The sequence below is a fragment of the Aethalodelphis obliquidens genome, unplaced genomic scaffold (genome assembly GCF_003676395.1).
Source record: "Aethalodelphis obliquidens isolate GAN/ISIS:26980383/991018 unplaced genomic scaffold, ASM367639v1 scaffold75, whole genome shotgun sequence".
Classification (NCBI taxonomy): Eukaryota; Metazoa; Chordata; class Mammalia; order Artiodactyla; family Delphinidae; genus Aethalodelphis; species Aethalodelphis obliquidens.
In genome coordinates this window covers 2,293,405-2,309,998 of record NW_020838019.1, presented here as the reverse complement: position 1 = coordinate 2,309,998, position 16,594 = coordinate 2,293,405, and the positions used below count along the sequence as shown (strand labels likewise).

Genomic DNA, 16,594 nt, shown 5'->3' with positions numbered 1-16,594 from the left:
CTGCAACAGGCACATGCTGTGACCTCCAGGCTGCTGAACATCTACCCTGATTGCAATTCCACATGGGATTTCCTTCTAGATTTCAGTGGTAATTGAAATAACTTTATGATATGCTTCCAAGAGCCCTACACGGGAGTGTAGATGAATACTTGGATTCCTGGAAGCTGTGTAATTCAACCTACCCTATAGGTAGTACAATATCACATTTCCACAGATTAGTTTTGTATGTAGTACAGTTGTATTTTTTGTTACTATTGGTTGGCTAATTTTTATTAGGATAAAATTTACATACAGTGAAACACACAAATGTTAAGTACCATTCAAGGGGTTTTGACAAATGCATACATCCGTGTAATCAACATCTTAATTGGTTAATTTTCCCTTTGGGGAATTTAGGGTAAATATTACTTTGAGATAACGCCCAAAGAGCTCTGAAAAAGATTTTTTTTTCCTTTTGCTTTCTAGGAAAGTTTTTTTAATTGTGGTAAAATATACAGAATATAAATATTAGTGACATTTATTACATTCATAATGTTGTGCAATCATCACCACTATATATTTCTAGATCATTTGCATCACCAAAAAGAAAAACTGATACACGTTAAGCAGTTACTTCTTATTTCCCCCTCCCCCAGGCCCTTGGCAACCACTAATCTACTTTCTGTCTCTGTGGATTTCCCTATTCTGTATGTTTCATATAAATTGAATCACACAGTATATAGTCTTTTTTATCTGGCATCTTTTTAAACAATTAACATAAGGGGAATTCTCTGGCAGTCCAGTGGTTAGAACTCCACGTTTTAACTGCCAAGGGCCCGGGTGCAATCCCTGGTCAAGGAACTAGCATCCCACAAGCCTCGTAGCGTGGGCAAATACTATTACTACTATTACTACTACTACTACTAATAATAAAATGAAATTTGCGTTTTGGTTTCTAAGGTCATCCATTTTGTAACATGTATCAGCATTTCATTTCTTTTTATGCCCGAATAATATTCCATTGTGTATATATACACCACAATTTGTTTACCCATCCATCTGTTGATGGACATCTGGGCTATTAACACACTTTGGCTATTATGAATAGGGCTGCCATGAGCATTTGTGTACAAAGTTTGTTTGAACACTTGTTTTCAATTCTGAAAAAAATATTTTACTTGTCCTCCAAATAGCCCAGATCTGATAAATATGAGTCGCGCTGGGACGATGCTACTTTGTTCTCTCACTGCCTGTTACTTCCACTCAAATGAAAGACAATGAAACAAAGGGCTTCCCTGGTGGCGCAGGGGTTGAGAGTCCGCCTGCCAACGCAGGGGACACGGGTTCGAGCCCTGGTCTGGGAAGATCCCACGTGCCGCGGAGCAACTAAGCCTGTGCGCCACAACTACTGAGACTGTGCTCTAGAGCCTGCGAGCCACAACTACTGAAGCCCACGAACCTAGAGCCCGTGCTCCGCAACAAGAGAAGCCACCGTGATGACAAGCCTGCACACCACAAAGAAGAGTAGCCCCTGCTCGTTGCAATCAGAGAAAACCCGCGCACAGCAACGAAGCCCCAACGCAGCCAAAAAGAAAATTAAATAAATAAATTTTAAAAACACAAATGTTAAAATAAAAAGAAAGAAAAAAGAGCAAGTCAGTGGTGAAACCACCAGGAAGAAAAGTTCAAGAGTGGTCATGCTGTTTGGTGTGATTTTGGACAACACCCTTGGCCAGTGCACAGGAATATGAAAGTGACAGAAATGGAGAACAGAAAGGAGGCACTGGTGTGTTTCAAAATCACAAGCTTTTCTAACATTTTGTGTGAAAGGTTTTGATTCCCACGCCTGTGTCCAAAGGGGATTGTTGTTTGAACCACATGACTTCTTAGGAAAAACGGTAAAAGTGATCGTTACTCAGCAAGCAGTCCTGAAAGTGGTTAAGCTTGCACTGCAGTGTGCAGACATTAGGAAAGAGGCATGGAATAGGAGTGAAAATTTGACCAACCCAGTAATAGTGTTACCCAACGTGTGTGTACCCTGCAAGTTGAGAAGCCCACAAAGTTCCCACTGCCCTCTAGCCTTCCAACCCAAAGTGATTCCCCCACCCTTGGCACCCAAGCAATTCTAGAGCTCTGAGATCGGGGGAATCCCGAGCACAATGCCCCCGTCTGGCCAGTACAAACAGTGGTGGGAGCTGGGCACTAGCTGAAGACCAGCAGCAGATCAGCCCAGCGTGCCCCAGGGCAAAAGGCCCCAGGAACGTGGTGCAGACTCGGCCAGGCGTTTTCTTCCGTTCCTGTACGCCCAGCTCACCAGAAACGGTGTGCTTTCACCTGTGACTGCCTCGGGATAAACCAATTCCTCTACAATCTGCTACTGACTGTGATCTTGGTCGAGTTAGTTAATACATCTCAGCTTACCTTTCCTCTGTAAAATGGTGTTCATCAAAGGGCCTACCATTTAGGATTCAGAGAATTGAGTTAGTCCATATAAAGCACTTAGTAGAGTTTCAGGAAGATCAGCAGTGAAAAAAAATAATAGCAAGTATTATTCTGCTGACAGAACGAGGAGAGCACAGCAGCACTACAGATGTGATATACACTGCCCGGGCACCTGAGCCTCCCCTAAGGGCCTGCGCATGGGGGCAGGGTGGTGAGAAGGAAAAGTGTATCCATATCCCCAGACACCATGGACCAAGCGAAGCCATCTCTGCACCTTGGCTGCTAGCTATACACCCACACTCTGTCCTGAAAACCACTGTGGTTCAGCCTGGGTAAAAGTGTTCCAGCTGATTAAAGGCCTTGTGATTGTACTAATTCTGCAGGTATGTTTAAATATTTGAAACTTTCTCTTGTACCCTCATTCATTCATTCAATAACCATTTACTGATCACCTCCTGTGTGCCAGCAATTGTTCTAGAACCTGGAGATACAGCAACAAATAAGACAGAAAAGGATTTATGCTCTCGTGGAGCTCTCGTTCCGAAGGGCTTTGCCACATAATGCCTGAGTCCTTAACTTCTTGTCACTGAACTTTTCTATGCTTCGGTTTCCTAATCTATAAAATGGAGATAATAATTGCTACTTCATAAAGTTGTCATGAGGCTTTTTTCTTTTTGGTTTGATTGTTTGTTTTTTTTGAGGTATACTTGACATATAATATTATGGACACTTAGATGGTTCCCATATCTTGGTTATTGTAAATAATGCTGCAGTGAACACAGGGGTACAGATATGTCTTGAGTTAGTGTTTTGTTTTCTTTGTATAAATACCCAGAAGTGGAATTCCTGGATCACATGGTAGTTCTATTTTTGAGTTTTTGAGGACCCTCCATACTGTTGTCCATAGTGGCTGCACCAATTTACAATCTCACCAACAGTGCACAAGTGTTCCCTTTTCTCCACGTCCTCGCCAACACTTGTCATTCCTTGTCTTTTTGATAATAGCCGTTCTAACAGGTGGTATCTTATTGTGGGTTTTTTTGTTTTTTGTGGTATGCGGGCCTCTTGCTGTTGTGGCCTCTCCCGTTGTGTAGCACAGGCTCCGGACGCGCAGGCTCAGCAGCCATGGCTCACGGGCCCAGCCGCTCCACGGCATGTGGGATCTTCCCGGACCGGGGCACGAACCAGCGTCCCCTGCATCAGCAGGCGGACTCTCAACCACTGCGCCACCAGGGAAGCCCTCATTGTGGTTTTGATTTGCACTTCCCTGATGATTAGTGATGCTGAACATCTTTTCACGTAGTTGTTGGCCATTTGTATGCCATCTTTAGAAATACGTTTATTTAGATCCGCTGCCCAGTTTTTAATCAGGTCGTTTGTTTTTCTTGATGAGTTAATATCATAAAACATTTAGAACAGTGCAAAGCACAGAGTAAGCACTGGGTTAAGTGCTAGCTATTACTATTTGGGGGAAGACTGAATGAAAAGCAGGTTTGGGAGAAGATCAGCAGTTTCTTTTGGGTGCATGTTAACTCTGAGATGTCCCTTAAACATCCAAGGGAAGATTGTTGATCAGGAGCTCAGTTATAATACAAGTCTAGATGTCAAGGACAGGTCTGAGTTAGAGATGTAAATCTGGAGGTAACTGGCATAAGAGTTGGTAATTAAAGTCATGAAATTGATTGAGATCACCAAAGGAGTGGAGTTGGAATAGACACATCCTGAGGACTGAGCCCCAGGGCACCCAAAGTTTAGGAGTTGAGGATCTGAGGAGGAATAAACAAAGACGCCTGAAAAGGGGCAGCCAGAGCAGTAGGAGGAAAATTTGGAGAGTGCAGAGTCCTGGAGGCTAAGTGAAGCGAGCTTTGCCAGGAAAAGGGAAGGTCCACTGGGTATGCTCCTGGTGGGTCAGGTGAGATGAGAACTGAGAGGTAGTCATTGAATGTGGCCACAGGAAGGTCACTGGTAACCTTGCAGCAGTTCTGGAATAGTGGAGGCAGATATCATTTTGGAGTATGTTTCAGGGAGGATGGTAGGACATGAATTGAAGACCATGAATATAGCATCACTTCTGAAGATATTTCTGTAAAGGGGAACAAAGAAATGAGAGGCAGAAGGGAATATAAAGTCAAGAAACTTCTCTTGTTTGTTTGCCTTTATTTTTGTAATATGGGCTTTGTTTCAGCATATTTGCAGTGATATGCAAATATATTTGAAGTATTCCTTTATGAGATTTTTTTTGGCCACACAGCTCAGCTTGTGGGATCTTAGTTCCCCAACCAGGAATCAAACCTGGGCACCATAAGTGAAAGCACCGAGTCCTAACCACTGGACTGCCAGGGAATTCTCTATGAGATTTTAATAAGATAGTTTTATCAATGAAAGGCACAGAACCCTAGGAGAAATTGTCACTGTTCTAGTTATACTGTTCCATGCATTTCTAATACATTGAATAAAGTGGGGAAGTTAACTCAAGGGCTCGATAATATGGGCCTTTTTTGTTTAATAGCTGATGCTACAGAATCATTGGAGAGCCTTGTAACTGATACGTTACATATGTGCAGTTCGATGTGACATATACCATGGTATCTAAAGAGAAGAAGAAAGCTGGTAACCCAGAAGGAAGAGTTAAAAATTGAAAAGTTCTGGGCTTCCCTGGTGGCGCAGTGGTTGAGAGTCCGCCTGCTGATGCAGGGGACGCGGGTTTGTGCCCCGGTCCGGGAAGATCCCACATGCCGCAGAGCGGCTGGGCCCGTGAGCCATGGCCGCTGGGCCTGCGCGTCCAGAGCCTGTGCTCCGCAACGGGAGAGGCCACAGCAGTGAGAGGCCCGCGTACCGCAAAAAAAAAAAAAAATTGAAAAGTTCTTATATAAATGATGGGCTTTAGTGAAGCCCATCATTTATATAAGGGCTTTAGTGAAGCTCCTGTACCGTCGATGAAATAAAACTGTGTGGTGTCCATGGAGTCACCCAGTGAGAGCAGGTAACATAACATGGTGTTCACCCCCAGGACCCAGAAATCTAGGCCTCTGGACAAAAAAAATGTTGTGGTCATCAAGCCATCAGCCACTGCAGCTGTCTCCCACAGTGTGCCCTGAGGGGATTCAGGATGGAGAAAAACAGGATGCTGGCCCAAAATAGTTCGGTGCATATCAAAGGAATAATGAGCCTGGACCCTTGCATCTTCATATACAGAAAAGCACTAAAGTCATTAACTTGAGATGTCTGTTTATTGTGATTAACAGTAATCTTTTGATGTTCAGCTACATGGTTTTTTGTTTGTTTGTTTTTGTTTTGTTTTTTCAGAAAAACTATGTATCCTAGCTCCTCTCTTATCTGGTTGGAACAGTTTCTCAGGGCTCTCTGAGAGGCTGATTCCCAGACTATAGTCCTCAGTAAGATCCCGAATAAAACATAACTCTCAAATTTTAGGTTGTCCATCTTTTTTAAAGTCCACAGGTTTCTGCTGCCATCTTTTACCAAAAGGAACCAGAGCCCTCCTAACGGGGTGGGGGTGGGGAGTGGAGGGGACTTGGGGTAAGACAGTAGCAAGGCTTGTGACATCTTGTAGTAAGGAAACAAGGATGCTTTCAAAGATTTGAGGGTTCTGTGGAGCTAGGAACGGAGGCCAGCCTGTGGGGAGGACCCCCACTTGGAAGCATAACCATGGAATGAGGAGTTCAGAAGGAAAATTCATAATCTCAGCCTTTTTGAAGAGGCTGAGTCTGTAAAAACTCTCAAGTCCTGAAAAGGAAATGTTAACATGGTATGTTTTATAAGGTAGTTATAATGCCCATGTGAACTGTCAGCATTGTTTATTAGAGAAAATATTATATATTGATTGAACCAAAGTATGACCAAAAGAAAACTACTCTATTGAGATTTTGTTCAACAAGGAAGGTGCCGGAGTAACTTATTTCCCCCTGTATCTTAATCAGTTTGGACTGCTGTAATGAAAGCACCATAGACCGGGTGACTTCTAAACAATAGAATTTATTTCTCATAGTTCTGGAGGTTGGGAAGTCTGAGATCCGGGTGCCAGAAGATTGAATGTCTGGTGAGGCCCGCTTCCTAGTTCATAAACGGCTGTTTTCTCTCTGTGTCCTCACATGGTGGAAGGGGCAAGAGAGCTCTCTGAGGTCCCCATTTTAAGGACACTGCTGACAGAAAAAAAATGCACAACCTAAAAGTTAAGAGTTATGTTTTATTCTGCGGACTTTCTGAGGACTTCAAGCCCTACACACAGCATCTCAGATAACTCTGAGCGACTGTTCCGAACAGGCAACGGGGAGTAGCCAAGATATATAGGAGTTTTGCAGCTAAGACTAGGTAGTAGAAACATCAAAAGATTGCTGTTAAAAAAAATAAAAACAGATATCTCAAGTTAAGGAACTTAGTGCTTTTCTATGTATGTGAAGATGCAAGAATCTGGGCTCATTGAAATCATTCCTTTGATATGCACATCAGCTATCTGGGGCCAGTATCTTGTATTTTCTCATCCTCAGTTTCCTCAGGGCGCACCGTTGGGGGTGGCTGTAATGGCGGGCATTCTGTTTCTTTCCTGAGCTCACCGTTGGCAAGGCTCTAATGTGATGGCTTGATGGCTGCAAAGTCCTTTGTTTACTGATATGGCAGGCAATATTTTTCATTCACAGCACTAATTCTATTCATGAGGGCTCTGCTGTGATGAGCTAATCACCACCCAAAGGCCTCACTTCCACAGACCATCAGTGGGATTAGGTTTCAACATATGACTTTGGAGGAGACACACACATTCAGTTCATAGTGCCCTGCAAGACTTTTGATCTGTTCAAGTTTGGTTAGGCAGATACTCATAATTTCTGAGCTTGTCTGCTCCAAGTGGTTTTTGACTGGGAGGTAGTGTTGATCAACCTGTTAAACAAAAGGTGTGTTTGACAGTCTGCAAGAACTGTTTTAAACTCAACGTACACACAAGCTTGCCACCTGCCAGTATAGAAACTCAGGGTAACATATCCACCTGCCTTTGTCATGAAGAAAGTAGGTCTTGTTCTTAGTCTAAAGAAATATTTCAACTAGAGACCAAGGACAGAGATGCCTTGTTCCCCCGGTCCACTTGTGTCTTTTATTTGAAACTTTCATTTTAATCACCTACTCCCTGTGCCTGCTTCTGGTCTCAACCTACATTGCAGAAGCCAAGCTCTACTTGTACATCCTTCCTGCTGTCTGATTCCCACAAAAATTGACTTTGCCACCCACTTCATACTTGCTGCAATTAGAGAGAAATTACTCTCACACTTGGACTGACCAATAAGTCACAGGAGGCATTTCTGGAGAATCTAGGAGACTGACACAGATAGAGAAGCATAAGGCAGCTGGGGTCAAGGACCGAAGCTGCCCAAAGCATCTCTCACTCTCAGAACCCCAGCTTCTGCTGCCCTTTTTGACTGGCTGGGGGAATCCAGCTGTGATGTCATAAAAAATAAGTATTGGCCTTTGTCCCTGGTTCCTGCCAACAGCTCCTAACACCCTTGGAAAGTCCAGAGTGATCAATGTCTTTTGTATGCTAATGATATGACTAGTGGCTGGGGGGATGGGGGCTGGTCACCAGAAAGACCAGGCATGATTAGAGCCTTGGAACTTTCAGCCCCACCTCCAGGCCTCCTGGAAGGGGAGAGGGGCTGGAGATTGAGTTAATCACCAATGGTCAATGATTTAATCAATCATGCCTACATGATGGAACCTCCATACAAACCCTAAATAGCAGGGTTTGGAGAGCTTCCACGTTGATGAACACGTCGGAGTGCTAGGAGGGTGGTGCACACCCCCATACCTTGCCCTATGCATCTCTTCCAACTGGCTGTTTCTGAGTTGAATCCTTTCTGATAAACTTCTAATCATAAGTGTTTTCCTGAGTTCTGTGAGTTGGACTAGCGAATTACCAAACTTGAAGAGGGGGTTGTGGGAACCCTCTAAATTTATAACTAGTTGGTCAAAAGTACCAGTGACAACCTGGGACTTGTAACTGGCATCTGAAGTGGGAGCAGTCTTGTGGGACTGAGCCCTTCACTTGTGGGATCTGATGCTGGTTCCAGGTAGATGGTGTCAGAATTGAACTGAATTGTAGGACCCACAGCTGGAAGAATGGTGTGGACAAGACACCACACATTTGGTGTCAGAAGTGTGGTAAGTAAAAATAGCTCAGAGGCCTGAAGCAAGAAGAGGAAAGGGAGGAGGAGCAAGGGGAGACCTGGGCAGGACACACGGCACACGGCGTGGACCGGCGTAGTGTTCAAGTTCAACAGGCAATCTTTCTGTTTAAAAATCCCATACTTAAGAGACAAAGATTGACAATTACTATTTTTACTTTCTGTAAACTCAGAGAGGGAAAGCCAAGCCATACCTTCAGGAGGGGATAGCAATTAAGCAAACATGAAGGCTGGATCCAATCATAGAGCAACCAGGCCCAGGACTGGCCCAGGAGTACAAAATAATGGTGACCTTGCCGAACTGGGGGGAGGAGGAAATGAGGTCACGTGTACAAAACTCCTAGCACAATGCCTGGAACACACAGATTTGTCTATAGTCATCACAGGCACAGGGAAGAAACCTAGTTTCATTTTTCCTTTCTGTTGGAAATGAATGAAACTATTCAATTTTCCTTTCATTTTGCTGTCTGAAAACTGGTTCATTTGAATGAAACCCTGGGCCTAGAATCCAGCAAACAGGGAAGGAGCTGCTTCAGGATAATGAGACACAGATGGAGAAATAGAAAATGATAAAATTTCAACCCACTACTTGGAAATGCAAACACATTTCATGTATTCATGGTCACTGATGTCTTTATTGGAGCTGGAATGTCTAACACATCCAAACAACACATGATTAGTCTCCATAATAGGAACGAAACAAGCTCCCATTGAAGTAATCAGCTGATCACATTGCAGAGGGTGTTCAGTGCTTTTCAACACACGTGGCACTGGGTTGGTCCCCTGGTGCCTTGCGCTAATGCGCACATGGGGCGTCATCCGTCCTGGCACCTGCTGAGTTCAGATGCTTCAGCATCCTCGGTCACCATAGCCTGACACCTCCAGCTACTGGGCTCAGCTCCAGGCCCTTGGGGGATCGGACCTAATTCCCGACTAGGAGAGATAATGGTGAGACTGAAGTGCGTTGGCTGCTTGTTTATTTGATTAAAAAGAAGAAAAAACTCCACTGTTACAGAACAAAGAGTGCAAAGCAAGCCCCTAGACCTGGACCTGTTCCTGGCTCCGTTATTTCACTTACATATTTATAAAGCTTGGCCAATGTGGAAAATCGCACTATTGCTTAGCAACCCAAATTATAGAGAAAATTAGATCTGAAAGAACCATGACAATAAGCAGGATTCTAAAGGGAGATACAGTAAAGAGAAGGATCCAGAATGACTAAGCTCAAGACTGACTCCCCTCTGAGCCTACACTTGGCCCCTAATAATAATCATAGTTAACATGAGTTAAGCATTCTGTGGGTGAGGCACTATACAAAGTATTACACATTCATTATCTCGTTTATTCCTCACAACAACCCCTGGGGTGGGTATAATGATTACCTCCACTTTCTCACAAGAAAACAGAGGCATAGAGAAATAGGTATTGGTCAAGATCACTCAGCCAGAAAGAGTGGGTCCAGAATTGGAACAACAGACCCCCAGTTTTTTGGCATCATGCATACTAACCCAAGAGTGCAGCTCCCTGTGCCTCAAACATCCAAAAATGCAATTTATAGGAAAAGATGTAATTCGGAGGGCTAAATAATCCAGATGGTAAACTCGATTTTTCCCTTCACTGAGACATAGTCATAGATCATTGGAACAAAAATGTTTTTTTCTGCTATTTTTACAAAATGGAGAAAGTATCATTGTTTTTTTTACTGATTATAAAATAAAATACATGCTTATTATAAAATATGCAAATGGTACAGGACTGTAGAAAATGGAACCCCCCCAAATACATGTATATATATAATCCCATTTGTCACAGATGTCAGAGATAATCACTGTTAATCATTTTCTCTCTCTCTCTCTCTTCCTCTCTCTCTCTCTCTCTCTCTCTATCTCTCTCTCTCTATATATATATATGTACTTTTTTTTTTTTTAAGAAATGCAGCAGACTTAAGAAGCAGCCACAACAAATTAGCTTTCACTGAGAAGAAATGGAAACACTGGTTTAATCAAAACAAAAGTAAAAATCTGTTCGAGGGACAAATCTTCCATACAGAAGAATTTCAAGTTAGGCAAGTAAACACTTTTCCCTAATTCTCCATGAATGTGGACCTTAATGCTCCATGAGTGTGGGCTGTTCTTAGAGACCCACTTCCAACGAATATAGTACAGAAAGGGAAAACCACTAACCTTACAGTGGAGAAATCTGACAGACACTACTTTAACTAAATGATCACAGTTAACATCACCAGTAATAATCACGTTGACATCATGTACTGTCTTAATTCAGGTTGTTGTACAAAAACAAAAACAGAAACACAGACTGTGTGGCTTAAACAGACATTTATTTCTCACAGTTCTGGAGGCTGGAAGTCCAAGATCAAGGTGATGGCAGATGCAGTTCCTGGTGAGAGCTCTCTTCCTAGCTTGCAGACGACCACCTTCTCAATTTGTTCTCACATGGTAGAGAGAGGGTGAGGAAACAAGCTCTCTGTTGTTTAGTCTTACACAGGCACTAATCTCATCATAAGGGCACCTCCCTCATCTAAACCTAATTCCCTCCCAAAGGCCTCACCTCCAAATACCATCACATTGGCGGTTAGGGCTTCAACACATGAATTTGGTGGGGGGGGGCCGGGGGTGATACAAGCATTTAGTTCATAACACGTACCCCCTGATATGATGTAATGAGAATGGTACTTTGTGGTCTATTCATGAGAAAACACCAGACAAACCCAAACTGAGAGATCCTTTACAAAATGCCTGACTAGTACTCTTCAGAACTATCAAGGTTGTGAAAAACAAATAATAAAGACTGATAAAATGGTTACAGATGGTGTTACAGACATGACAACTAAACACAATGCAGTACGCTGGATTGGGTATTAGAGCAGAGAAAGGACATCCTGAAAAACCTGAAGAAATCTGAATAAAGTCTGTAGATCACTTAATAGCATTATTTCAATGTTAACTTATTGGTTTTGACAAATGTAAAAAGGTTAGGCAAGATGTAATCAACAGGGGAAACTGGATGAAGGATACATGGGAACTCTATACTATTTTGCAAACTTCTGTAATTAAAAAATTGTTTCAAAATAAAAAGTTTACTTAAACATTTTTGTTGTTGTCTGAAGACAGTTAGGACTGAAAGAGCCTGAAAGTGCTCGCTTTGACAGCACATATACTAAAATTGAAATGATACAAAGAAGATTAGTATGGCCCCTGTGCAAGGATGACACGCAAATTCGTGAAGCATTCCATATTTTTGTACATATATACAATGGAATATTACTCAGCCATAAAAAGAAACGAAATTGAGTTATTTGTAGCGAGGTGGATGGACCTAGAATCTGTCATACAAACTGAAGTAAGTCAGAAAGAGAAAAACAAATACCGTATGCTAACACATAAATATGGAATCTAAAAAAAAAAAAAAATGGTTATGAAGAACCTAGAGGCAGAACAGGAATAAAGATGCAGATGTAGAGAATGGACCTGAGGACACGGGGACGGGGAAGCGTAAGGTGGGATGAAGTGAGAGAGTGGCATAGACTAATATATACTACCAAATGTAAAATAGATAGCTAGTGGGAAGCAGCCGCATAGCACAGGGAGATCAGCTCTGTGCTTTGTGACCACCTAGAGGGGTGGGATTGGGAGGGTGGGAGGGAGACGCAAGAGGGAGGAGATATGAGAATAGATGTAGAGGTATAGCTGATTCACTTTGTTATACAGCAGAAACTAACCCAACGTTGTAAAGCAATTATACTCCAATAAAGATGTTTTTTTAAAAAAAAAGAGAGCCTGAGAAAAGAGCGTGCATTGAAGTGAGCCCGGCATTATGCCCAGCTCCACTTTGAGGCATTAACCATAGGGCTAACTAGTGCCATAGGGCTAAGAGGCTCAGGAGCTTCCCCTTGGCTCTTTACCGATTCATAAGCAGTATTGGGCTCCAATTAGCATCCCAGAAGAGCCACACCCTAGGAATAAAGGTGAAATGGAAATAGCCTGATTCTTCAAAAGACTAAAACTCACTTTCAAACCAACTCAGACTCAGACTGGATTAAGGTAATCTGCATTTATTCAAACTAACTGCTAGAGGCAAATGTAAATCCTCTCTGAAGGAAACTAACACCATGAGAGCCTCAAATTATCTATACAATATTTTTATATACAATGCCTAGCATCCAGTAAAAAATTTAAGCGATATGGGGTCTTCCCTGGTGGCGCAGTGGTTGAGAGTCCGCCTGCCGATGCAGGGGACACGGGTTCGTGCCCCGGTCCGGGAAGGTCCCACATGCTGTGGAGCGGCTGGGCCTGTGAGCCATGGCTGCTGAGCCTGCGCGTCCAGAGCCTGTGCTCCGCAATGGGAGAGGCCACAACAGTGAGAGGCCCGCATACGCAAAAAAAAAAAAATTTAAGGGATATGGTAAAAAGGCCAAACGTATATAAAATTGGAATTTCAGAATGAGACAAAAAGATAGAGAGGGAAAGCAGCAGTATTTGAAGAGAAAATGGCTGAGTGATAAAAGATACCATGTCATAGATCCAAGAAGCTCTATGAATGCCATGAAGAATAAACATAAAGAAAAACACATTTAATTACACCATATTAAAACTGCTGAAAATCAAGGACAAAGGAAACTCTTAAAAGCAGCCAGAGGATAAAAGACACATTACTTTCAAAAGAACAACAGGACTGGCAATTTTTCAGCAGAAATTATGGTAGCCTAGAGGACAATCCAATTGAATCTTTATGGAGCACAAACGAAATCACTGCCACCCTAGAATTCTATTCTCAATGAAAATATCTTTCCAAAATGAAGGTAAAATGAAAATATTTTCAGTCGAACAAAAACTTAGAGCATGCATTTCTAGCATATGGGAATAAAAGAAACACTAAAGGAGTTTTTTTAAACAGAAGGAAGATGGAGGTGCAGTAATGCAAGAAGGAATGATGAACAGTAGATGAAGAGTAGATGAATGATGAACAGTAGAAGGGTAAGTGTAGCATTAACTCTAAACGAAAACAGATCAAATAAGATAATAATTATGTCTCTTGGTGTTTAAAGTATATGTGGAATTAAAATATAAGATAGAAAGAAGCGCTTTCAAAACAGTGGAGTGAGGATCTCCAAAAAATCCACTCCTCCAAAACAGCAATAAAGACACTGAGGAAAAATGTAAAAAAACCAAAAAAACACACTTTTTCAGAACTTAAGAAACCACCAGCTTTCAGCAATAAAGGAGTTTTTATATAAGGAAAAAGTCTGAATATTAGAAAGAAGAATGAATTGTGTAGCATTTTAACTTGTCCTATTCTCATGCTGTCTCCCCAGCTCCATGATTGGTTTGGAAACCAGAAGACTCACAGCCATGATAGCTGTTACAACCAGTAGCCTAGTAACCACTGGAGAGGTTAGAACAGGTTTGAAGCTCCCAACAAAGCCCACCCGAGATTTGTAACTCTTTGACTTGACAGTTTTCTGGAAAAGCCCCACTGTAAAGCTTGTCTTATTTGACCTGACTCATAGATCATTCAGTAAGAAAAACCCTATCCTCAGGGCCTTTGTCAAAAGCAATCAACAGCAACTGTTTAACGTCATAGCTTCCTGAGGAGGTAATACCAGAAAGGGCAAACAAAAAGCTTGTCCAAAAATGTAAAAGGAAAATCTGGAGAGTTAGATGTCCATCAGGGGCTTTGAAAAACTCCAGCATATTTCTGTGGATCTAGAAGGCCATGTGCATGTGCAGGGCTAAGAAGATTAGGGCCTGAGAAGATACTAATCTCTCACCTTGGGCTGATCTTGAGGCTTTGGCTGAGTGTTGAAGGTGTGCCCCAACACAAACACACAGCCCCTTTGCAAAGATAGGGAGATTTGGGGTGGGGGTGGGGTCCAAGAATGTAAGAAAATCTCTCAGATCACTAGCTGAGCACTAGGCTAATGGAACAGAGATTTCAATGCCCACACATGACAAAGAATACAGAATTAGTTCAGAAAAGTCACTAAGGAAGCAATCAGCAGAAACAACAAACCCTGGAAAAGAAGAGAAATCTGATGTTTACATTACGTTATTTTAAATGTTTAGTTTTCAACAAAAATCTATGAGTCATGCAAAGAAACAGGAAAGTATGGCCCATAGACAGGGGAAAAAGCAGTCAGAAGTTACTGTCCCTGAGGAAGTCCAGATGCTGAACTTACCATATAAAGTCTTTAAACAAGCTATCATAAGTATGTTCAAAGAACTAAAGGAAACCATACCTAAAGAATTAAAGGAAAGTATGAAAATAATGTCTTGCTAAATAGAAAATATCACTAAAAAGAAAAAACATTTTTTTAAATAGAGATCTGGACCTGAAAAGTATAACCGAAAGGAAAAATTCACTAGAGGGGTTCGACAGCAGATGTGAGTTGCTAAAAGAAAGAATAAGCATACTTATAGATAGTTCAATAAGATTATCGAGCCTGAGGAACAGAAAGAAAACAAGAATGAAGAAAAATTAATGGAGTGTCAGTGACCTGTGGACACAATCAAGCATATCAACATACACATAATGAGACCCACAGAAGGGAGGGAGGGAGAGAAAAAGGGACAGAAAGAATATTTGAAGAAATTATGACCAAAAAACTTCCCAAATTTGATTTTAAAAATCTATGTATCAAAGAAAATCACTAACTCTAAGTAAAATAAGCTCAAAAGAATCCACATCTAGACAAATCACAGCCAAATTTTCAAAAGACAGAGAATCTTGAAAATAGCAAGAAAAAAAAAAAAAACTCATTACACACAAGAGATTCACAAAACGATGAACAGCTGGCTTATCAGAATCCATGGAGGCCAGAAGGCAGTGCAATGACGTATCCAATATGCTGGGGGTGGAGGGAGACTATCAATCAAGAATTCTATATCCAGGGACTTCCCTGGTGGCTCAGTCATTAAGAATCTGCCTGCAGTGACTTCCCTGGTGGTGCAGTGGTTAGGAATCCGCCTGCCAATGCAGGGGACATGGGTTCGAGCCCTGGTCTGGGAAGATCCCACATGCCACGGAGCAACTGGGCCAGTGTGCCACAACTACTGAGCCTGCGTTCTAGAGCCCCTGAGCCAAAACTGCTGAGCCTACGTACCACAACTACTGAAGCCTGTGCACCTAGAACCCATGCTCTGCAACAAGAGAAGCCACCACAATGAAGAGTAGCCTCCGCTCACCATAACTAGCGAAAGCCCACGCACAGCAACAAAGACCCAATGCAGCCAAAAATCAATCAATCAATTAATTAATTTTTTAAAAAAGAATTCTATATTCAGCAAAACTATACTTCAAAAATTAGACATTCTCAGAGAATTCATCGCCAGTAGACCTGCCCTATAAGAAATACTAAAGGAAGTCTCTTCAGGCTGAAATGGAAGAACACCTGACAATAACTTGAATATACACAAAAAATAAAGAGTACTAGTGAAAGTAACTACATAGGTAAATATAAAAGACAGTATAAATGTATTTTTGTTTGTAATTTTTTTGTACTCCTTTCTGACTTTTTAAAATCATTACAAATTTAATTAATATATTTCTTAAAATTTTATTGAAGTATAGTTGATTTACTACTCCTTTCTTATTTGAGACAACCACATAAGACAATAATTATAAAACTATGTAAATGGGCTTCTAATGTATAAAAATGTAATTTGTATGACAATAATAGCACTAAGCGGGGGGAGGGTATGTAGCTATATTAGAGCAGTTTTTGTATAAGATTGAAAAGAAGTTGGTATTAATCCAAACTAGATTGCTTTAAATTAAGATGTTAATTCTAATACTCAGGGAAACCACTAAGAAATAACTTTAAAAAGCAGAGTAAAAAAATAAGAAGGGAATTAAGACAGTGCACTATAAAATATTTAATGCAAAAGGCATCAGTAATTGCAAATTAGTAGAAAAAAAGATACAAGATATGTAGAAAACAAATAGAAAAATTTCAGGCATTAATCCTA

The 16,594-nt window shown here is 41.6% G+C and overlaps 2 long non-coding RNA genes and 1 other non-coding gene across 3 annotated transcripts in view; 1 reads left to right on the top strand and 2 right to left on the bottom strand.

The window, feature by feature from the left end:
• Window positions 1–16,594, bottom strand: part of LOC113612350 (uncharacterized) — a 29,721-nt gene that overhangs the window by 11,152 nt on the left and 1,975 nt on the right. The gene's annotated exons all lie outside the window — the stretch shown is intronic.
• LOC113612351 (uncharacterized) lies at window positions 928–16,041 on the bottom strand. The gene is made up of 3 exons (XR_003429835.1): window positions 16,029–16,041; window positions 11,044–11,046; window positions 928–1,139 (listed from the first exon to the last, which is right to left on the bottom strand). It is a non-coding gene; the product is annotated as an uncharacterized LOC113612351 (long non-coding RNA).
• LOC113612388 (U6 spliceosomal RNA) lies at window positions 11,763–11,869 on the top strand. The gene has a single exon (XR_003429843.1). It is a non-coding gene; the product is annotated as a U6 spliceosomal RNA (small nuclear RNA).